Below are 25,163 nucleotides of genomic sequence, written 5' to 3' on the forward strand. Positions count from 1 at the left end.
TTTACTTTCTTCCTGGCCCTGACCTTACTCTGCTACTTTACTTATTTTTATTTCCTGCCTGGACCTTGAAGGCATTTGAGCTTGAGAGGTTTGGAGCAGAGCACTGATAAAATTGGATTTGAGTTTTAGATTCATGCCAGTGGCTGGATCCCGGGTGGGCCACAGGGGTAATGCTCATGGTCAGGAGTCCAGTTAAGAGATTGCCATAAGAGGTGGCCATAATTCAGTTGGAAAATGATTAGATCCTGATCTAAGGCAGAGGTAGAGAGGGCAGTGAGAGGGAGGTGAATGTGAGAATTATTTGGGAAGACAGAATCTGCAGGACTTGGTAAAAAATTAAGGGGAGTTTAAGAGAGAAAGGAACTTAACTGAAGGATTTTAGGGCAGACTGTCTTATGCTGGATATCATTGAGGTCCTGCCCAGTGTCTGATGGGGCATAGAACCTCAATAAGTGCTTCTTCAGTATATAAAAAAGTGGGTAAGGGATTTCAGATGGTTCTTGGGTTTCTAACTTAAAAGGAGACGTATATTAGATTTCCAAATTTTCTTCACTGAATGTGAGCAGCACATTTCCAATAATAATGAAGCTTTGGCTTCCGTTTTAAACTAAACACCAATTCCTCAAGATCCAGATAGCCCATGGAAGGCTACCAAAGGAACTTGGTGGGCTTATGAGAAGCATAAATTAGAGGCACTGGTTAAAGGGGATGCTGTCTGACATTTCCCGTAGGAGGCCTAGACCAAAAAAGTTCAAATACTGAGTTCTTACGCTTTTGGAGATAAAAGTTAGAAAAAGTCCAACTCTGGAGCTGCCAAGAGGCTGGGCTCCTTCTCCTTGCCTAGCACTCTCATCATTGAAGTAACAACAAAGATATAACCAACAAAATAAATAAGTGCTCTGTGGATTGAAGAGATAATACTTTCATTGGCCAAATGTTAAAATATCAAAGGTCCAGGAAAGGATATGGTTATGGGCCTTTGATGTACCATAAAGGCCCATTTCATGCACCAGTCGGGAGTATTTCAGGGCAAAGATGGAATGATATTTTATGTCACCTCTGAGGCATAAAGGACACTTTATGAGTCAAAGGAAGCCAAGTTCTTAAATGGCCGGAGACTGGCAGGTTACTAGTTTAAAATCTAAACACCAACCCAGATTCCAAAACAAAATTACTCTCAGCACCCCTGCCCAGGAGAAGTTTGCTCAGGTTGTCAGAGGCAGTGAAGTGGGAGATATATTCCCACACCAGGCCGATGGAATCCCAATGGCTCCAGTCACCAGAGGGAACAGGGCCCAAAGTGCCAATATTAGCAGATGGGCCCATGCCTACTGAGCCATGGGGGTCAAGAAAGGACCCAGGGTCTAAAAGATGGTGAAAAATTAGTGAAGTATTATCTTCTCAGGAAATTTCTGTTGAGTAAACACTGAATGAGGAATTGTGCTTCATTCCCATCTGTGCTCGAATGTTTCTTCCTCAGGACCCCATTATACTGTGTCCTTTTGCCCACTTTTATTTTCTTCAGCGATATATAAGAGTGGTGGTGCATATAATTTGTTTCTTTGTGGTCTCTTTTGATGGTAAGATCCATGTAGACATGGGCAATCTCCCCACAAGAGAATGCTGCTTGACACAAAGCAGGGCCATGTAAAAAACTGGCCAACAGATGAATGAGGGCCTCTTACTTGTGCAGAGCCCTGTGCTAAGTGATTCTTATCTGGTCCCTCCCTTTTTAACGCTCACAGTCTAGGCAGAGAGACGGCCACCATGTTGTACTGAAATCCTTAGTGCTGATGTAGAGCAATGTGCAGGATGCTCCAGTCCCAGGAAAACACCAAAGCAAGCTTGTTGGTAAAGGTCAGGGAAACCACCAGGAAAGTGAAGTTCCAGCCAACATCCAAAGGATGCATGAGAGTTAGCCAGAAAGGGATGTAGGGAGAGTTTCTACAGCAAAAGAAATGGCTGGTGCCAAGTCACAGCACACCCATTGAAGTGGCTGAGTAAAGATGTGTTGAATGAATGAATACATGCATGAAGTTGTTAAAGATTACCACAACTTATTTTTCTAATCATTCATTCAAAGAGACAGTCAAAAAAGTGCCTTCCCCTCATGTGTCATTTGTCTGAATTATGCACTGGCCTGTTTCATTTTTTCCCTACAAAAATATAAACATTCCCAGGAGCATGAGCAGGTTGACATAGGAACTTGGAAAAAACAAAACAAAACAAGGCAAACAATAGACAGTATATAACAGCTTCCTCCGGCAAACACACAGCCTCTCAGAAAATGAAAGGACTTCAAGTATCACCTAGTGAGGTGTGCTGAAAAGGACCTAGAATTTGAAATTGGAAGGATGGGATTCAAGCATTACATCAGTATTTGCCAGGCAAGTCATTTTGTGTCTGTCAGTTATGATTTCTGAGCTGTGAGAATCAAATGAAAGTACTTTGTGAACCAAAAAGTTATGGATAAATAAGAGTAATTTATTTTTATTCTTCCCACTCAATTTATTATTTATTTTCTAAATGACAGAGTAAAATGCACTCTTTTTTGGGCATACAGTTCTAGGAATTTCAACACACACAGAGATTTATGTAACTGCCACCAAAATCAGAATACAGAATAGTTCTTGTTACCCCCAAACTCCCTCCTGCCACCTATTTACAATAACATGTTTCCTGCACCCTTCACCCTGAGCCGCCTCTGATGCATTCTCTTAGACTATATATAGTTCTGTGTCTCTCTAAATGGAGAATAGCAGATAGATGGACTCATACAGTACACAGCCTTGGAGATGGATTTCTTTCACTTAGCATAATACCTTTGAAATTCATCCCAGAGACACCTGGGTGGCCTTTGGCTCAGGTCGTGGTCCCAGGGTCCTGGGATCAAGTCCTGCATCAGGCTCCTCGCAGGGAGCCGGCTTCTCCCTCTGTCTGTGTCTCTGCCTCTCTCTCTCTGTGTCTCTCAGGAATAAAAAAAAAAAAAAAAAAAAAAAAACTCATCCCAGTTGTTGCACGTATCACAAAATCATTCCTTTTATTGCTGAGCAGTGTTGTATGGTATGGATAAGCCATGGTTTGTCTATCCATGCACCCACTGAAGCACATTTAAGTTGTTTCCACTTTTTGGTGATTATGAAGAGACCAACTAAACACATTTGTATATGACTATTTGCATGAACCTAAGTTTTAATTTTTCTAGAGAAAATACCCAGTAGTGGGATTGGCAAGTAACAGTTTAAGTGCATGATTAACTTGATTAAAACCAGAGTCACTGTACCATGTTGCATCCCCAGGAATGTGATTTGGTTTTGAAGAGAAGAAATAGAGGTCTGGAGAAGTGAAGCGATTCACTTCTGATCACAAAGCAAATGAGGAAATGTGGATAAGAATTCTAAGAATTGTTAGTTTTCTGCACACTTTCATTAAGCTGAGATTTAACACTGTTCATTTCATGTACTCCAAGAAAACTGAGAGGAGCTCTACTTATTGGTTTGCTTATTTATTGGCCCCATTTTACCAGTGAAGAGACAGATGGCAGGGTAGGTCTAATAGGGCAAATGACCTGCCCAGGGTCACATAACTCATGTGTGATGGATAGAGTCTGACTCCAAGCTCACGCTCCTTTCCCTTGTGCAGTTTCCTTCACTTGCTGAAAGTTACCCAGAGGTTTATTTTAAATGAATCAACATTTCCACCCGCATGGTTATGCTATGTTACAGAAAAAAAAATTTCCATGCTTTCATAGCATGAACTGTGCTTATTAATAACTGTTCCTCAATTGCTTCAATTTTCACATTATTAAAAAGCTAAAGCCTGGCTCACTTGTCACTTTCTTCTCTCTGGTTGGAATGAATTTTTGTGTGTGTGTGTGTGTGTGTGTGTGTGTGTGTGTGTGTGTAACTGGGGCTAGGACTGAAAAATGAAAGAAGGATTTATGTCTGATGCCCACCGTGCTACCAGGCAACTCCTCGCCCCTTGGTGCACTTCTATTGGCGTTTCACAAGCAGGTGGTCCCTAACCTCAGCCTGGATCAGGGACAATTGGAGATGACCAGAGACACACTGTGGTTCCTGCATCCCAGGAGTGCACATATCCAGTTTCATGGCTGAAAAGTGTTGAGACGGTTTTCAGCTCCAGGCTGTCTGTGTCAGCAGGGAAAAACTGATGGCCTCCTTTCAGAACTGGCTTTTATGGGAGCCTCACATGTCTCCCAGGCTAGAGTTTCCACTTGAGCCCTAAAGACAAACAGCAGGAAGGAAGCAAGATAGGGAAGGATGGAAGAGAAAAAGAAAGTAATGAAAGAAGGAGAAAAGAAAGAAAAAAAGAAATGCAGAAAAGAGGGGAAAACCTAGAGAGAGACAGAAGGAAACCTGCAAAACACTAAGGAGCAAGGAAAAGAAGCAATGGCCACGATAGCCAAACTGTGGAAGGAGCTTCGGTGTCCAACGAAAGATGAATGGATAAAGAAGCTGTGGTTTATGTATACAATGGAATATTACTCAGCTATTAGAAATGACAAATACCCACCATTTGCTTCAACGTGGATGGAACTGGAGGGTATTATGCTGAGTGAAGTAAGCCAGTCGGAGAAGGACAAACATTATATGTTCTCATTCATTTGGGGAATATAAATAATAGTGAAAGGGAATATAAGGGAAGGGGGAAGAAATGTGTGGGAAATATCAGAAAGGGAGACAGAACGTAAAGACTTCTAACTCTGGGAAACGAACTAGGGGTGGTAGAAGGGGAGGAGGGCGGGGGGTGGGAGTGAATGGGTGATGGGCACTGGGGGTTATTCTGTATGTTAGTAAATTGAACACTAATAAAAAATAAATTAAAAAAAAAGAAAAAAAAGAAAAGAAAAAAAAATAAAAAAAATAAAAAAGTAAAAAAAAAATAAATCCAAAAAAAAACAAAAAAAAAAAAAAAAGGAAAAGAAGACATGAATGCAGGTAGCTTGTTTTCCTTCTTTGGTGTTTGTTATAGATTATCCTGAACTAGCTGGAAGGGAACAGAGTGATTGAACCAAGCTAATTAGATCTTCATTTGATTTTGTGTTTGTTTGACTACTTAGTTTATAACTTGGCAGAGAATTTTATCATATATACCCTGCTAACTGGTTTATCTAAACTGAGATTGAGCATGAACAAAATTGACTTTGGATTTGCTGCTTCAGACCACACAAAAGAGGGGAGAAAGTCCTTTCAAGTAAACACTCACGTGCAGTGTCAGACCTAACAGGGAGACCTCAGCAGCCTCTCAGAGACCCAGGGACAGCAGAGTTGGTGAGCATGCCTGGGCTGAGTGCGCTCGTGTGCACCCCCCCCCCCCACAAAAATACTCCCCCCCCACACACGCACACAGAGTGAGACCAGGGAACAGCATGGTAGCCTTTTAGGAATTTGGAATTCACAGTCAGCTCTGAGTTTAATTCCTGGCTTGCTCCTCACTGAGCCTCAGTAGTCTCAATTGTGAAATGGGGGTAAAAATACTATCCTATTGGGCAGAAGCAAGGATTCAATGAAATAGCAGGGAAGATGCTTTGCATCAAGTATAGCTTTTAGGAAGAGCTTGATTCCCTATTTTTTTTATCTTTGATTTTTTTAAATAAATTTATTTTTTATTGGTGTTCAATTTACCAACATACAGAATAACACCCAGTGCTCATCCCGTCAAATGCTCCACTTAGTGCCCGTTACCCATTCACCCCCACCCCCCGCCCTCCTCCCTCTTCCACCACCCCTAGTTCGTTTCCCAGAGTTAGGAGTCTTTATGTTCTGTCTCCCTTTCTGATATTTCCCACACATTTCTTCTCCCTATTGTTCTTTGCCTCTGATGTTGAGGAGGACTGACACCAAGGCTGTAGGCTATGCCCCGATCATTTACAGCTTGGTTCCCATCAAAACCAAATTCTGGGACTTCAACAACATACCTTTTCAGTCTCCCTATGGGTAAATTATACTGGATTTCAGTCCCTATAGGCAAGTCACATTTCAAGCAATGGCTTAAAATGCTGGGCATTTGCAGTCCCTGAGATGTATACTCTCTTATTTTTGGGTTTCCCAGTGGAGTGTCCTTGCTCTTTGGCCTCTCTGATCATTCTCACTGGGTCTCTAACTTGAGCTTAGGCATCATCTTTTCTGGGTCTCCTCTCCAGACACTGGGCTCTGTGCCTCTCCTTGGGGCTCACTTGGCAATCTCTACAATCACACTCAGAGACCATGTTGTGCTGTGCTGTCCGTATTGGTTCATTTGCCTGTCAGAACGCAAGCTCCTTGAATGCAGGAACTGTTTTCTGTCTCAGATTTGCAATCCTTAATATGATACCTGCTTGTGTGACTGCATGCCAGTCATTTAGCCTCCTTTAGCCTCAATCTTCTCATCCATAAAATGGGGATAATACGAGTACTTAAGGGTTAACTGACTCAAGACATGTAAAAGCTCATGGTACTGTTGCTGGTACATAGTAAGTGCTCAATGTATATTAGCTATTAAAAGTATCATTTGAATTATCAAATGAATGAACGAATATGAGCAAGACACTTCCCTGCCATTGAGGAGTTTAGTCTAGTAGGGGAAGCGTATATACGAATAGCTCACAATGAAACCATGTGATAATAAAATGCAAATCCATTAAAAAAAGGAAAGAACAATAGAAAAGAAGATTCATTTAAAATTTGATCACTAAGGTAATGGCGAAAGTTCAAGAAGTACAACATTGGTGTGTGTTTATGTGTATGTAGGGAGGACAAGGGAAGAATAAATAGAAAGTATCATAATAATACCAAGGACTTAGGCTACAGAGAACTGTGACTGAGGCTTCTCCAGTTTGCTCGGAGTTTCCTAGCTACCAAAGCAGAAAATTAGGCCAATTTTTCATTAAAAATCTTTGATTCTAGCTGCAAGAGATTATCAAAAAATTTTCAACGATACTACTGGTGTTATGGGAGCGACAGTCCTTTATTGGTGAGACTATCCCACATCTTGCAGGCCTCTTCCTGCTAAAGATCAATTGTGTCCTCAATTGATCAATTGCTGTGACAATCACAAAATGTCTCTATACTTTCACAAATGCCCTTTAGGGGTAGAGCTACCCTGACCCAGAATCACTCAAGTAACCCATTTGGTTTCAAGGAAGAGGAGGTCAAGATTCAGAGAGAGGATGGGACTATCCTCTCCCCAGACCAATAACATCAAAGGAAGGCCCCAAACCCCACGTATTTTGACCCTGGTTTGGTTTCTATCAGTGTTCTATTGATCTGTGTTTTCTTTTTAAAAATTCTCTTGATTCTATTATTTCTACCATATACTGAAACAAACCCACCCTCTGCATTTGAAGATTCTGTTTAATTTCCCAATCTGTAAACTATTATCCTGTATGGGGAGATGGTGGGGGAGAAATATCCAATTATCTCACAGGCAGAAACCAGAGGGCCTCAGTGCTCTTGCATGCTTGGAGAGTTCTGAGTGAAAGTCAGAATACCCAATTTCCCTCACGGAGGCTGTGCCAACATACTTTCCTTGAGACTTCCCAGGCCAGGCAATTTGACTCACTGATTCTGAGAATTCAGACAGAGAAGCCCAAGCTCTTCCTTCTTTGGCTACATTTACGTGGTGATTCTGATAGAAGCAAATGGAGGAGTGGAGTGTCTCATTCAGTGCAATTATAATCACAGTTCAGGGTTCAGAAACTCCTTGCAGATGCTCTGCTGGGTAAGGAGGGGCCAATGTGATCTGGCTCTTTGTCAGCCTGAGGATCAGCTGAGATCTACAGGCAGTGTAGAGGGAAGACATTTGGATTTACAGCTGGAGCCTGACCTGAGATTTTCTGCCTCTGAAGCTTATGCCTTTGTGATCTTGACTGAATACCATCCTCCTTTTGGAGCCTCATCCTGAGAGCGCTGAACTCATATGGTTATTGTGGGTAATCTCATCAGACGATAATGAGAGAGTTGTTTGCCTTTTTAAGGCAGCGTACCATGGCAGAGAACACCGGTGCTCACCAATGATTCAGTCTCCTTTCTTCATCCTGGATACATAGCTGAATCTCATCTTGGCCCCCTTGCCAGTGGAAGGTGGAGAGGTGGTGCGTCTCCCTTGCACAGCACTCTACCCTCTCTCCTCATGTGCCTTGTTACACAATACAGTTTGATTCCAAAATCCACCCCCACCCCAATGAAGCACCATTGTTATTTGAAAGACAAACCTACAGTTGGACCCTGTTTTTGGAACTTAACCTCTGTGACCTCAGGAAGGTCATCTTACAGCTGAGGTAATTGAACTCAGAGAAGGAAAGTGGGACTAATAGAACCTCGGTTATGGGATTATTGTGAAGATTAAATGGGACCGTGGATGGGAGGCATCTGGCATGGTGCCTGGCACATAGAAGGTGCTCAATAAATGTCAGTCACAGCATTCTTCCTTCTTCCTGAAGAGTGAAGAGCTTTGTTTCCTATCAAAGGAATCCCTGAGTATAGGAAACAGTAGTTAAGAAATTGGGGGGAGAGGTATGTAGGTATTTCCTGATTCCCTTATCCCAATTGCAACCCCATTTAAGAATTCATCTTTTGAAGGTACCCTGGACTAGAAGAAGTGTTGGATTTTTTTTTCCAGTCTTGGTTTTTTGAACACATAGCTCCTCTTCTTCTCTGGACTCGTTTCTCTTTAGAATGGGGGAGCTGAACTAAATGACCTCCAAGAGCCCTCTAGCTCTGCCAGAGTGGAATTCCATGTTAATGTGAGAAGACTGAAAGACTGTGGAGAGAAAGGCATCAAGGATGGGGAATGGGCTGGAACGGAGGCTTAGAGGTATCATATAACATGTCCCAAAGGACGCAAGCCATGCTCCAAGGTCATACAGAAATGATTTACAGTCTTGGAGTCCATAAATAATCCCTGGATGGTGGAGTCTTTTAAATATCTGATGACACTGGATGCCACAGTAGGGGAGAAAGCCCATTCTTCTCACGAACTCTAGTGTTATTGTGAACTTTTGCAAGATTGGATTGAGGCTTGCTTTCTTTTCCTTTTCTTGTCTTTTTCTCCTTCCTCTTCTTCCTCCCTGTTCTCTTTCTCTCTAGGCTCCTTCGCCTCCCTTCTCTCCCTGTCCTGGTTTGCTACTGACAACTACTCTCTCATTCTTTAAAGAACTTTGCTTCTTTCACTTTTCTTTTTGATGCATGCATTTTATTATCTAGTTTCCAACCCAAATTATTTAACTTATGTGCATTTTTTTTCTGCCTCTTATTTAGTCTTAGCTCTGTATCTCTCCAGATACTATGGGAAGAGAATCAGGTCACTTTTTGATTAAACAATCTTTGAGACTTAATAACAACACTAATAACAGACTGACTGGTTTATAAATTCAAGAGAGGGTCAGGCACCATAATTTTAACTACTATTGCAGACAGTTGAGGTTATTGCAGAAAGATCATGGTGGGGGAGACAATTCTGAGAAAAAACAAGTTGAGGACAAATAGCCTCTTTTCAACACTGTTTACAGTCTTTAAGGATAATCACGAATTCCAAGTTTTCGCAGACAAAATCATTAACTCTGACATTCCAATCAACCTTGAAATTAACTCCAATCTAAACTTCAACCACTGAGCAGACATTTTTTGATGTGCAATCATATGCTTTTTCCTTTGGAGTAGAAAATTAAGAGCACAATTTGGAATCATATAGACAGTGTTACCATAGTATTTTATTCCTAAGGTGGCCTTAATTATAATCATAGGGAAATAGAGATTTTACCTATATTAGAGACCTCCTTCCTTCCCTTCATCCTTAATATATACACAGGTTGAATATTTTGACTAGAAACCACAACATCCCAAATTCTTAGCCCAGTGCCCAGGTTTTGTCAGAAAGTCAAATGATTTCATCTTCTCAGCCACCCTGCAACCGAAGTATCACTATCACCAATTAGAAATGAGATTGCAGTAGTTTCAGACTTCAAAGTGGTAGGCCTAAGATTCGGTTCCTAGTCTATCTAATTCCAAAACTTCTCTTTCTTGTGCCCAGAAATTCCTTCTACTTACTATTGTTTTGGTTACCCAAAATCAACACCAATATTTTTTCTTTTTTTTGTGGAATATAAAAATCAAAAGGTGATTAAACTCTGGGAAAAAAATATAATAATGTAAGTTTCCTTTTCCAACGGGAAGGCATTTCATGCTTTCATTTATTCCTTCTCAATAAACTGTCCTCTTCATTGTTGCATTATCACTAGCTTTCTTTTTTAATTTAATTTTTACTTTCTGTATACTCCCACTCCATGACTGTATGTGCTTTGAGGAAAGAGATAATCTCTGCTGCATTTGCAATTTCTATCCAGGGTTGAGTCCAATGCATGGCATCATGCAAATGCCCCCATACTGAGTGCTCCCTACTATGTGATTACTCTTTAGCCAATATTTAACTGGTGCTTTTCATGTATAATCATCCATGATGAAGAAGACCCCAGACCACTGAATGTAGTTGGAGAGAGAAGATTAAAACTGGGAGCAAACAGTTAATGATGGAAGACAGAACCAAGGGACCAGTGAATATTTGGGCTCATTGTCAAGGCCTCAGAGCTTTCCTCATTGTGGTGGAACATGTATGAAGACGACTGTACTGGTTATTCCCTATTTGTCCTCTAGATCTATTCTCTACTCCTCTCTGACTGACTCTAATGCCCAGAGTCTGACCTCTATAGAATGTATCACTCTGGCTCTTTCCTGTTTTTCAGTTGAGTTTGGCCGCTAAGTGCTGACAGGATAGTAGAATGAAGAAAAGAGAGGGTGGGTACTTAGTTTGTCTACTCCCTCCCTGCTTTGCCATGGTTAGGGTAGCTCCTGTTGGGCAGCCCCTCTCCTTCATCTCCCAGTCTTACTGGGCTCTGATCCAGCTGGTCCCTTTTCTTTCCCTTTCAGCTACTGGAGTAGCAGTAGCTTTTTGCAATCCCTAGACTCTGGGTATGTCCCCCCCCCCCCTTTTTTAAAAAGAGGTTATTTATTCATGAGACACACACACACACACACACACACACACACACACAGAGGCAGAGACATAGGCAGAGGGAGAAGCAGGAAGCCTGATGTGGGACTTGATCCCAGGACCCCAGGATCATGACCTGAGCCAAAGACAGACGCTCAATCACTGAGCCACCCAGGTGCCCCACCTGCATATGTCCCTTAATGCTGTCCTCACCTCTGTAAATAATCTCTTCTTTAAGTTTTCTTCAGTTAAACATGTTGAGTGTTCTGTTTCTTACCAGGACACTGATTGGTACAGGGGCTGTTGGGCTGTAATAATTGTCGATTATGTGTTAACATAGGCTGGTCAAGCAGAAACTCTCCCCTGAAGCCAGGGACGCATCTGCTTAAGTGATAGGAAGTAGATGAACAGAGGCTAATGGTCTCTACAACTCTATATAGGCATGATAGCTCTAAACCCTTCCCCCATCATTCATTCATTCATTCATTCATGCAATTAGTCAATGAATTTTTAGGGTGTGGCCACTGTGTCTCAGGCAGACTTCTAAGTTTTAAAATTAGATCACAAATAAAACTGACAAAACAGCTGGGTGATTGGAGTTTTCATTCTGGTTAAAGATGACATATTTTCTTTCTTTCTTGTTCCCCCCCCCCCCCTCAGGTGAGGAAGTAGAGAAGGATAGAGAGTAGGGCTGTAAGGCTCTATGTTTGCTTAAAAAATTAACCCCAGAACAATTATTTCTTACTAGTATTTGGGTCACTAAATCTTAACTCTTCTGAGAATGAAGTACTGTGTTTCCCTTTCTTGCTACTCGAAAGCATGTTGGTTTATTAGTCTGTCAATATTCATCCCAACAAATTGAATTTGGGTCAAAGCCTAATGATGTATGCTTCTTTCCATGAATAAAAATCAAGTTTTCATACAATCATGGATTGAATTTGACATGGGCTATTGCTCAGCTGAAGAAATGGACTCGCATTTTATGTTCAGAATGTCAGATCCATGGAGCACCTGGGTGGCTCAGTCAGTTGAGCATTTGACTCTTGATTTTGGCTCATGTCATGATCTCAAGGTTGTGAGATGGAGCCCCACGTCCAGCTCTACACTGGGCATGGAGCCTGTTTGGGATTCTCTCTCTTCCTCTGTCTCTTCCCTCTACCCCTCACCCCCAACTTGCTTGCTTTCTCTCTAAAATAAATACAATGTTTAAAAAGTTGGTTCCAGAAAATACCTGATGCATGGGAAGTTCCTGATATAGCATTTAGCACATAATACATACCGAACAGGTTTTATTTTTTATCTTCACAGCAACATACAAGTTAGGTGAGAATTAGTATTTTTTTAAGATTTTATTTTTAAGTAAGCTGTACCCCCAACCTGGGGTTCAAACTCACAACCCCAAGATCAAGAGTCACATGCTCCAGTGACTGAGCCAGCCAGGCACCTCAAGGTGAGACTTATTATACCTTTCTAATGGATAACAAAAATGAGGCTTGAAATGATTCAGAATAAAGCTGTAAAAAAAGAAAAAGGCTTTGAAATAAGACATCTGCAACGGGTGATTCTAATATAAATATACACTACAGGCACATCCAGAATGGTGTTCAATTCCCTGTAAACTTCATGAAACTTTCTGTTGTTCCCACACAAGTTAGCATCTTAGTATATAAATGAGTGAAATTATAGAAATTTGAATCTGCTTTAATTTACAAAAATGCATAAACCAGCTACAATCCCTATTTTTCATTAATGCTTATAACAATGTATACCATGCTTCATAGCTGGTCACAAACATTGGAGTATATGTAGCGGCACCAATGGGGAGATGCATTCCTGGTGATAATTTAGTTCAAGGATTCCCTAAACTTTTTCCTCACCAAAGTCTTATCCTAGTTTTTTTTTTTCCCTTCAGAGTTGTCAAGTTTTAAAAAATAATTCCACATTTTATTGGTGTTAATTAGGAAAAAATGTAAGGCAGAATGAATTTGCTGTTAATACTTCTTTAATATTGCCTGCAAAACAATTCAGTATTTGAAAGAGTATGACAAACAGGTTGAGAAGCTCTCATAAACTGTGTGAACAGTTGTTGCATATTTATGTGGTTATGCCAGACCATCCACCCCTTCAGAAATGTCTTTTCCTCTGTCCTACTATTAATTCTTATGTGTTTAAGCTAGAGAACTTTGCCTCATGCCCAGAGTCATGTTATATTCTTACTGTTTACGTAAGAAAATATTTTTTATGTTGCAGTAAAAAAATCTATTGAAGAAAAATTATCATGACATTTTTTTTACAGGTACAGGAACCTTGTTTATTAACTACAAAACAGCATTTACAATCTATGTAATTTTTGTAATTAAAAAAATATTAACACTGGGATATCTCATTGTGTGTTTCCATACTTTCTTAAATGTCCACAATAAACTTGTGGCACTTTTTTTTAAAAAATTTTATTTATTTATTTATTTATTTATTTATTTATTTATTTATTTATTTATTTATTTATTTATTTTTTAGAGCTCTGGTTTTTGTTTTTTAATGAAATACGACTTCACATGCAATAGACAGCATGGTATTAAACTTATGTTTTAGTGAATTTTTACTACTTAGATAAAATTCCTCCCAGCACCTCATGGGGTTCCCTTATATCACCTCCCAGTCAATACAGTCTATACATGTGACAGCTATTATAATTTCTATTATCATCGATTCATTTTGCATTTCATAATTCATAAAAAATGAAATAGTTTTTATTCACTTGTGTTTGATTTTTCTTCACTTATTATGCCATGAGATTGATGCATATCATGTGTATCAGTTTGATATTTCTCATTGCTTTATTGTCTACATTTTGTATATATTGGCATTTCGGTATATAAATAAATTTCAGTTTCTGGCTACTATGAGTGAAGTTGTTATAACATTCCTTAGGCATGCCTTTTGTTGGGCAAATTAATAAAACTTTTGTTAGGTATGTGTCTTAGGTGTTGAATTACTTGGTCATGGACCGTGTGTTTTTTTTTTTTTTTTTTTCTTCAGTCTTAGTAGATTCTCCCAATTTTCAAAGTTGAGGCAGTTTATACTACTACCAATAGGGCATAAAAGTTCCAGGTGCTGAACACTATTAGAAATGTTAGGGTTTTGTCAGAGTTCTTTTTCTTGTTCCATTTAGAAATCCCTGTGGATACATAGTGGCATCTAATTGTGGTTTAATTTACATTTCTCTGATTTGATCATGTGCTTACTGGTCATTTGGATAACCTCTTGTGAAATGCTTCTGCGAGTCTTTTATTTACAAAAAAATTTCTCTTATTAATAATTTACAGTTCTTTATATTTTTTTATTATGAATTTTCTGTTGGCTATGTGTAATATAAATACCTTTTCCTACTGTTGTCTTTCCTCAGGATAAGCTGTAGTTTTTAATATTAATAAAGTCAAATTCATGACTCTTTTCCTTGATGGTTAGTGTATTTTGTATTCTACTTAAGAAATACTTGCCTACCCCAAGGTTATGAAGATATGCTTTTCTGTTATCTTCTAGAGGTTTTATTTTCCTGACCCATCACAGTAGGGCTATAATCCATCTAGAACCAAATTTTATGTATATTAGAGTTCAAAGTTTAATTCCATATTAATATCCAATTAACTCAGCACCAATTATTAAAAACATCACTCTTTTTTCACTGTACTGCAGTGATATGAATTGACTGTGTATGTATGCATCTGTTTCTGGTATTTGTTCCACTGGTTGTCTATACCTGGATCAATACCACACTTGACTTAATGTAGATTTATAGCAAGTCTTGAAATCTGGTAGTTTAAGTACTTCAACTTTACTCTTCTTTTTTCAGATTATCTTTGTTTGGCTTGGCTCTTTACCTTTCCATATAAATTTTACAATCAGCTTGTTGATTTCCATACAGTAAGAATCTTCCACTTTCAACCCCAAGCCCCTCAGGAATCCTTTGCTCTTCATATCTGCCCTTCTCTCCTAGCTCCTGTAGGTTTTATTTCCTGCAGCCTGTACCTGTAATTCTCTTTGAAGGATGCCCTGAAAGCTACAGGAACCACTTTGCCCAAATGTATAGAGAGCTTTAAATGCCAGGGAGTTTAGGTACTCCATAGATCTTAGCAATGACTAACTGTTGCAGGAATATGAAAGCCCAACTTATGTGCATTGAAGTGGGAAAGATTTCAGGTGTCAGTTACATTCCTTAATTTCCCTGTGGGATCATGCAGAGGCCAGATTTTTGCTCACTTTCTTCCCTTTCCATGTTCTACTTCTCTACTTCCCAATCAGTTCCTTCTGAGAACATTTCTCTAATAAATCACTTGCATGTGAATCCTCATCTCAGGGTTTACTTTAAAGTGATCCAAACGAAGACATTTTGGAAAAAAAAATTGCTGGGATTTTAATCAGGATTATGCTGAATGTATAGATCAGTTTTGATAGAACTGACAAAATTACAATATTGAGTCCTCCAATCCATGAACATGGTATATCCTTTAATTTCAGCAAGTGTCCTCTGATTTCTCTCAGTAATGATTTGAAAAACTTGTATATAGAAAAATACAATTTTTGTTAGAATGTCTGACATTTCTTAGAGCAATTATGTTTTTAAAGTTCATTTTTAAATTATATATTGACCATGTGAATTTAGTGGTCTTACTCAATTCACATCTTAATTCTAACAATTTGTCCAAGATTGTTTTAGATTTTCTACATATACCATTAATATCATCTGTGCACAATATCAGTCTTATTTATTCCTTTCCCATTCCTGTGTTCTTTTCCCTCTCAACTTATTACACTGGCTAACACCTCTAGTATAATACTGAATAGAAATAGTGATAGTGCAAACAAATTTCACTCTACCGAACACCAAGGACACATGGTATCCTCAACTTAATCTTTCAGATGAGAAATATTGCAGACATAATATATAATTTCAGTTATACACAAATTTTATGCACTGAAAAAATTGGCATCAAACCTGTGAAAAGTATGCAACATATGCAATATTTCTATTGTCATTTGAGAACCACTGACTTCATGTATTCACTGGTTAGTGTGTTTACCATCATATTTACCAGTCAGTACAGTACTTAGAACTAAAAGTTGTCCAATTTTGATAATAGTACATTCAGGGTTTAATATTTTTTTAAGAAAGAATTTTTTAAAAAAATTTTATTTATTCATGAGAGAGAGAGAGAGAGAGAGAGAAAGGCAGAGACACAGGCAGAGGGAGAAGCAGGCTCCATGCAGGGAGCCCGACACCGGACTCGATCCTGGGACTCCAGGATCAGGCCCTGGGATGAAGGCAGGTGCTAAACCACTGAGCCACCCAGGGATTCCAGGGTTTAATATTCTTGTCTGGCCAATCTATCTCATTTTCTCCATAATGTTCCCAAGAGAACTATACAAATGATAACAGGATGGGAAGCAAAGAATTTTAATTATAAGTTGTCTAAGTATTCTATTTGCTAATGTAGAGCCTCTTCCACAAGGAGTCCTTCAATGACCTGCTTAGGTGAACTCAGCTGAGTGATCTGCAAGTTCACCCTCATACTATTTACTACATGTGTGTTTTGACATTATTTGTCCAATGACATTCTTAGGAACCATGGATCATACATGCCTTATTGTTCATTGCTCTATCCTAAGATTCTAGCAAGTATCTGGCATAGATATACTATTTGTTGACTTTTAACTAATAGACGAGATTTAGATGTAGAGAATGTTACTCCCTTTATGTGACACAGAGCCCCAGTTCACTCATTCAGCAGTATTTGAGGACATGCTATCTGCCAGGATCTCCATCAAATATGTCATTTAATTCACTCAACATTCCTCCAACATAGACATTATTATCCCCATTTGATAGAGGAGTAAACTGGGACTGGGTTGTAGCAGAACTCATATCCAAATCAAATCTATTTGAATCCTAAAGTGATGTTTTTGGGGAAAAAAGCCCCACAGAAACCAAACAGGCAAAAATAAAGAATATTGTAGAGAGAAGGGCTAGTAGGGCATTGTCATTGCTTTAGAAGATCTGAATGGCTGTGATGTGGCACCAGCAGGGACTGTTATTACATATAAAAGCCAAACTAGTACTGGTCAGAAACTCCAGACTTCAGAAAAAAAATAGGAAGAAGTTTCCGGTGAGAAGAATTGTCCAATGGGAGAATGGTAAGCTTTAGTGCTGTAAGTTCCTGTGTGAGTAGTGGGTGTGTCCCAGAGGAGCACCATGATGCAAACCCTGCCTCTTAGGGGCTCATAGGCTTGATGTGGAAGTGGCACAAATACTCTACTTGTTTACTGCTTGTAAGTGCAGCCCAAGGAGCTATGGAGACATAGGGGAGTGCCTGACATTACCTTCTCTGCAGAGCCTTTCTTGAGAAATAAGGATGTCAATAGAGAAAGGTCTTATGAAAAAAGTAGGAGAGTTCTAGGTAAAGAAGAGAAGGGCATTCCAGGCAGAGGGATTGGGACATGAAGCAGCCCAGATGCCCAAAGTGCCTATAGGGCATATTTGGACAGAATGCTAGTAACTTGGTTGTGTGAAAGGTTAGGACAAACAAGCATCAGATCTTGGAAGGTCTTGAAAGACCTCCCAAGGAGTTCAGACTTCTCCTTGTGACCCACAGAGCAGAGTTTGAAGCTGAGGCTTGCCCATAGCTGCCAGTCTGTCTCCTCCATGAATCCTAGTATCTGTTAGCTAGTCTAACTACTTCTGGCCCCATTGTGAAAAGTGTGTTAATTAATGATGAAAACCATTCTGCTCTCCAGGCCTGTGAAGGCTTCCTGGGAGTACTTTGTAGAAAGAAGTCCTGGCTGTTGCTGTCAACAGTTCCTGTGACTCCTGTAATAATGGTATCCTGGTCCCCAGGCAGTTTTCTCTTCTCTTGGGTGTGCCTGCCTCAGCGTCACTCAGAGCATCACGTCACTGTGGCCTGGTGCTCCAGCATGCACAGATCCATCCAGGCCTGGAACCCGTCAGAGACACAGGGAATTAGATGTGTCAGAAGGAGAGGGGCAGGGCTATGTAGCTGGGACTGTTTCCATGCAGCTTTTTGGCTTCCCATGGTGTTTATGGAAAAATAATATGTTTTGCTAAGGAGTGAGGTACTTTTTGCTACAATCACTTTTTTTTTTTTTTTTGCCTCCAGAGGTCATTCTTGTATTTATCTGTTTATGACTTTGAAAATATGCAATAAACCAGTTTTTTAGCTGTAGTTCTAATGAAATTATATCAATCTAGTGCAAATCCTTTTCTGGCAAACTTCTCCAAGCATTCAGCAATAGGTAACATTTGTTGGGTGGAAAGGAAAGGGGAAGAAGATCAAGACACTTGGGGCAAACACTGAGGGGTATGTGAAAACTCAAATGGGATTTGCTTGGAGAGGCATCTCAATGCCCATTTCACAGATGTGTTATTGGGTAAGTCTCTTTAGCAAGAAACCTCAGGAGTTAGGACAAATTCCTCTCCCTCCCCACAGCCAATTAGTATCCACCCTCATCTAATTGGTAACTGTGAAACTTACTATTCATCAATGGACCCCTCCCCAAGACCCATTTTTCACCCTTCTCTCACCTTCTGTTGACCCAAGGCAGCTAATATCTACAGATGACGTGACCTAGGCTCTTCTGATCTCTAGCTTCCAGCTGGGTTTGGCTAGAGAGAGGCACTGGCATGAGACCAAAGAGTGGAAGGGGATAGGAGCTGGGTATGTTATTCCTTACCCTTCCTCCTTTTGCTTGGCCATGGTCTGTAGCAGCTGTGCTCCTGACTCTGGGTATAGCTCATATTGGATCAGCCATCTTCCTTGGCTGCTGAGTTCTCTGGGTTCTTGTAAATATTATTCCCTTCCCTTGTCTCCGCAGATCTGGGGGTGGTGATGCCTTCATTCTCTTAGTTGTAACTTGTTCCTTAATCTTGCTTATACCACTCAGGGTGGCTTTTTATTAAATACAATCCTTCTGAGTGTGCCTATGGCCTGCTGGACCCACAGTGACAACGTGACCAAGACTCTTCATTTCTTCAGGGTCTCTCTTCTTTCTCCCACTAATGATGCTCTTCATTTCTAGGTTGGACTTGTGTGACAGCCTACTTCCTTCTGCCTCCACTCTGGCCAGCTCCTCACATCCTTGTGCAGCAGTTAGACAGTTTGCACATGTAAGAATGCTATGTTCCAACTTATGCTCCTTCCAGAGCTCTTCATTTCTTTTCAGATCAAAGCCAAATTCTGCTTACAAAGCCCTCCATGGCATGACCTCAACCAATCTCTCCTTCCATGATTGCTCCACCCAGGTGCTCCATGCTGCAGTTATGAGAAAGCACTAACTTTCTTCTATGGTCATGCAGCATTCGGATGTTCTCCTAAGAAAATGGCTGCCTAATTGATATCTATTGAGCATTTACTAGACACCAACCACCAACTTAAGAATTTTAATGGATAATCCAATTTAATTCTCATATCAATCCTACTTGGTATCTAATTTACAGTCCTCATTTTACAGATGGGACATCTGGGGACAGTTCTGTGGAGGGAAGCAGCAGAAACAGGTTTCAAATCCAGGCATCTCAAACTGTGGAAGGAGCCTCGGTGTCCATGGAAAGATGAATGGGTAAAGAAGATGTGGTCTATGTATACAATGGAATACTACTCAGCCATTAGAAACGACAAATACCCACCATTTGCTTCAACGTGGATGAACCTAGAGGGTATTATGCTGAGTGAAATAAGTCAGTTGAAGGACAAACATTATATGGTCTCATTCATTTGGGGAATATAAAAAATAGTGAAAGGGAATAAAAGGGGAAAGGAGAAAAAATGAGTGAGAAATATCAGAAAGGGAGACAGAACATGAGAGACTCCTAACTCTGGGAAACGAACTAGGGGTGGTGGAAGGGGAGGTGGGGGTGACTGGGTGACATGCACTGAGGTGGGCACTTGATGGGATGAGCACTGGGTGTTATTCTATATGTTGGCAAATTGAACACCAATAAAAAATGAATTTATTAATAAACAAATAAATAATAAATAAAAAATCCAGGCATCTCAGCTCAGAGGTCATATTGTATTCAATGGGAGTTCAAACTCCCAACTATTCTTTTAGATCCCAGCTCAGAGTTCACCTCCACTGAGGCATTTCTCTTGATGTCTTCCAGTGGAAGAAATCATTCCTTCACCTGGGTTTCTATGTGTTTCTTCAACTCAAGCCTATAGACAGCAGATGGTTTCTGAGCTTCCTCATGGAGATCCAGGAATGGAGAGAAGACTCCTTAAGGAAGGGTCATATGCTTCTTGTCAGAGGCAGGCACTGGATTAGGTACCAAGCATGCTGTACATGTTTAATATTTGGGGAACAAATGGGTGTATGAATATATTTGAAAATATGGCCATTGAGCTCAAGCTGATATCTTTGTATCAGAAATGGAAAGGGGAGTTCCAAAGCCCTCAGATTTTGTTTGAATGTTAACATTCACTGAAATATATTGAGAACCTAGCAAGTTCTAGGCATTGTTTTGAATCCAGGGTAAAAGTAATGAATAAGATAGAGATCTCTCCCTCACAGAGATTACATTTGAGTTACTCATCACTGCATTAATAAAGTGAATACTAGAATGCAGTGAGGGAGGAAGCCATATCTTCAGTTGAGAGGATATTTGTAAGGTCTCTATAAAGCAATCAAGCAGCAGGACAGGGAGCAAATCATGGAGGAGGGGTAGCCCTCCAGACGACATTTGAGTAAAGGCTTATGGAGCCAGAACCGGATGTTCTGTAAGGATGTGGGGAGTGAAGCTCAGGCAGAGAAAAAGGCAAATACAAAGATCTGGAGCAGGAATAAGCTTGCCATGCCTTAGCAAGAGCAGGACCTTTGGTGTGGCCAGGGCATGGGTACTAAGAAGGGTATGTCAGCAACAGATGCTAGAGACCATCAAAGGTGGGGATTTTAATGTATTCTATGTGTGGGGGAAAGATGTTGATATTTTTGATTAGGACAAAGACATGATCAGCCTTTCATAACAAAAAATTACTTTCTGGTACTTTTCTGGCTGCTTTGTGGAGAGAACTTTATTTCAATTTCTCAGCACCTCTTGACCCCCTACTATGCTTAAGGTATATACCTTTAGCTAACTAGTTAGTAGTAGGTAAAATAATGATAAAGACAGTGACCATACTTAAAGCAATTAGATACTAATAATTTCAGCTATGTGCTTTTTGTGGTGATATAATGTAATTTTCCCATCATTGAACATGTACTATTGCCCAGAACTGATGTATTTATGTATTTAACTTGTAGAGATGTTGAAGTAACTGAAGATAATGATTTTTTTCCACCTGAAAAGACAATGAGACCTGGAGAGGTTGAATGATCATCTTCAAATCACATAGCTGGCAAGTAGAACTAAGATTCAGACTTCAGTCTGTCTGCCCCTCTGCCTGTGTTCCTTCCACTCAGCCCTGATACTTCCCATGGTGTAAATACTAGTTTCTGGATCTACCCATTATCTTAACCATCATGTGGAGGCATCGGAACAAAGGGACTGCTCACATTTAGGTTTAAAATAGAATTCGTTTGGGGGCACCTGAGTGGTTCAGTTGCTTATGTGTCTGTCTTCGGCTCAGGTCATGATCTCGGGGTCCTGGGATTAAGCCCACATTATGGCTCCCTGCTTAGCAGTGGTGGTCAGGGGGAGGATGTCTGCTTCTCTCTCTGTCCCTACCTCTTGCTTGTCCACACACTCTCACAAAATCTTAACAACTAATTTTCTTACTTTTCAACAATCCTGTGAAAGGGATATTGATATAATTATTAATCCTGATTTTACAGATATGGGTACTGAGGCTTAGAGTGATGAGCTGGTTTGCATGAACCAGAAGAGGGATTGGAATCGGTTCTGACACAGAGCTCATGCTCCCTCCTCTATATAAGCATTGTCCAATAGAGTATTCTATGATGATGGAAATTTTGAGCAATGCAGTAGTCACCTATGGCTATCAAGCACTTGAAATGAGGCCAGTACAACCCAGAAATTGAGTTTTAAGTTTTATATAATTTTAATTAAATTTAAATAATCTGATGTGGCTAGTAGCTATTACAGTAGACAGTTTACCTTATACCATTCCAATTAAGACAAGGACCAATAACATACTTCCCCACATCTCTTTGTTCTCTCCCATCCTTTTCCTTACTTCCATTCCTAAGGATGGAGCATGTATAGGACAGTAGTGTATGGATGGGGGTTGGGTGGAGCAAGGTCCATGAGACCCCGTGCCTGCTCTGGCTTCTGTTTAAGATAGGGAGATTAGATATGTGCATAAATAAGTAAAATACGAAGTTGAAGGTTTAATGTTCTAAGTAAGTGCCCCAAGAGCAGAGCTGATAAGCAGTGAGGGGATAAGGCTTGCTCAATCTCCTTATAGGGCAGTTGAGGAGCATGTGAGATAATTGGTGTGAACGTGCATTAAGAATAACGTGCTCCATAAATTGTCAAGCACTCTGTGTATGCAACTATCAGAGACAACGTTGTCTCAACTTTGTGGGCCGATAGTATTCCAAGGATATGCATCTGTAATCTCACCGGATCATCACAAGCTTACTGTGAGGTGTGTAAGATACCATCCCCACTCTGAAATGTGGAAAGGGGTACTCAGAAAGGGTAAGCACCTAACCAAGGACAAATAGCTGGCTGGGACAGAGCTCTGGGTGTGACCCCAGGTTTCCTGACTCTAGAATTAGGAATCTTTGCAACCCTCTTGCTGCCCTTGGCAGATTTTATGAGTTATTATTATCCATCCACCCTTATTCCTGGCACAGGCTGTCCTCGTAGCGAAATAATTCCTGGGGTTTAGGCAATTCTGTTAGCTGAGATGCGCTACAGCTACACCCTAGACCCAGGGCAGGTCTTTTGGATGCACCAAGGCCTTTGTCATAACAGAAGATGTGCCAGAGAATGAGATCATTGGTGAGGCCATCCTGATGTGACCACAAACAGACTCAGATTCCACAGTTCTGCAGGTTGTCCAAATGAACAGGCTTTCAGGGACCCATCAGCATTCCTGGCAACTATTTCTGAAGGATCTCATCCCAGGAGAATCATAAAAATTTGGTGATCTGAAAGGCCCAGAGATACCTTCCAACCTTTCACCCAGCTCCCTCTTTATATAGAGGGAAAGCTCAAGGCCCAGAGAAGAGGAGAGAATTTGTATAGCCAAGGGCCAGTTGACTCCCACTGCTGCTATATTAGTTCTGTATTACTTGACCCTCAAAACAGGTCTCCCATCAAACTACTTTAGGTCTTTCATTGGAAATTGTTTTGAAATTTTAATACAAAAGAACACTACGTGCAAACGATTGCATAACTGCATTTGTTGATGTGTTTATGAGATGACTGCCTGATGTCTGTCTAGGGACTTGAGAGTGTCAGAGCTGGGGGGGTCCATGGTGCTCATCGATCCTATCTTACAGATGTAACCTAAATCCAGCTTGTTTAGTGACTTGCTCAGATCACATAACAAGCTGGTGTCTTATAACTAAGAGGTGTGTCATTTTCTGGTGCCAAGAGCTAACAACTTGAAAAGTTTGAGGGAAGAGCACATCTCACTGGCAGAGTCTTTGCCCTGAAGGTTCTGTTTCCTGTGGAGCCCAGTGCAGCACATGTGTAGATGCCCATTGTCCCTAGCTCCCTATGAACTTGGAGTCCGTCTTGGAAGTTATGGTGCAAACACAGCTCAGCTTCCCTCCTCCAAGGCTCAGTTTTAATTCTGCTTCCTCTAGGAAGACATCCCTATTTTTCCTAGCATGCCCCAATTCCTCTCTTCACTTCCCTCTTTACATTTCTTATTGTTGATCCTACTCCACTTCACATTGTGCTGGATACCTGACTCCAAGGAAAGGGAATTAGCTGTGTTGAATATCTACTAGAGGCCAGGATTTGCATGATTATCCATTTAAGTCTCTCAACAGCCCATGAAAATTGTGTCCTATCCCTTTCTGGGAAGGCAGGGAGCTAAGTCTCAGAGAGGAGAGCCAGCTTGCCCAAAACCACACAGTGCATACCTCGTTAATCTTGTCAGTAAAATTTTATTGCACACCTGCTGTGTACTGGGCACTACACTTTAGGTGGGACGAAGCCCTTTATCTCATGGGAGGCTAATGTACTAATGGGAGAGGCAGAAGATAAACAAGTCGACAAATTTCCTTCAAGCTCCATGAAATAGGATTGCTTAAGTGTCCCATAATTTCCCTAGTTTTGCTCCCACTGCTAATTCCATCAGGAAATCTCTTTTCCTAACTTTAGGTGTTCAAAATCTGCACACTCGAAGGGCCCTTCTCTGGGAAGCTTCCTCCAGCCTCTCGAACTGGATCGGAAGAGCTAACATATATTGAGCACTTACATGTGTCAGAGTACTCTAAGCTCATTGCGTGGTTTAGCTCTTCCTCTCCACAGGGTCAGCACTATTAATATCCAATTTTACAGACCAGGAGATTGAAGCTCAGAAAGGCTAACCATGCCCTGTATTGTCTCCTTACTGGCTGTGATGGTAGAGCTAAGGTTAGAACTTAGGCAGGTTGTCTCTAGAGCCCATGCACTTTATATCATTCGGTCTCTGGCAGGACTCTTTTTACCTTGAGCTATGTTGACAGATGCGGGTTAAGGCAGCCTGGTGTCAGGGGGGAGACCATCAGAAGGGTGGACAGTGGTCCAGGTCTGAGCTCAGGCTCAAACAATTTTGTCATGTCTTTGGACCTAAGATGCTCAAGGCCTAGTGGAAGATTCAAATATTCATCATATAGGATCATCTGTACATAAATATCCTCTAGCATAGCCTGAGACTCAGAGTAGACACTCAAATGCTTGCTGAATCTGGATAAAGCAAAAATAGTACTCTTGACCACACTCTTGACTCTCCAAAAAATTAGTTCCCTTAGTCTCCATAACTGAGATCGGAGATCTGAGATTCTAAGCTGCCTTAGAAAAAAGTGATTTATTTTCCTTGTTTGTTATCTGATTTCTCTACAAATACACTTCATGCTAGCTGGGCCATGTCTGTCTCCCCACTGTGAACACAGTATAGCTCATCCAACATATAACACACACAGACATGTGATTATTTATCAATAAAGGATTTTAAATGTGAAGACTTGCTTTTTGGTAACAGGAC

The 25,163-nt window shown here is 40.6% G+C and overlaps 1 long non-coding RNA gene across 3 annotated transcripts in view; it reads right to left on the reverse strand.

Moving 5' to 3' along the window:
• LOC140630361 (uncharacterized) overlaps positions 1-25,163 on the reverse strand; it is a 60,396-nt gene that overhangs the window by 10,165 nt on the left and 25,068 nt on the right. The window contains exon 1 of one of the 3 annotated variants that reach the window (XR_012028126.1): positions 11,200-11,285. The exons of the other annotated variants lie outside the window; for them this stretch is intronic. This is a non-coding gene — a long non-coding RNA (uncharacterized lncRNA). Of the gene's footprint in view, positions 1-11,199; positions 11,286-25,163 lie in introns of those variants that run through there. 3 annotated transcript variants of the gene reach the window in all.

The sequence above is a fragment of the Canis lupus genome, chromosome 3 (genome assembly GCF_048164855.1).
Source record: "Canis lupus baileyi chromosome 3, mCanLup2.hap1, whole genome shotgun sequence".
NCBI classification, from domain to species: Eukaryota; Metazoa; Chordata; class Mammalia; order Carnivora; family Canidae; genus Canis; species Canis lupus.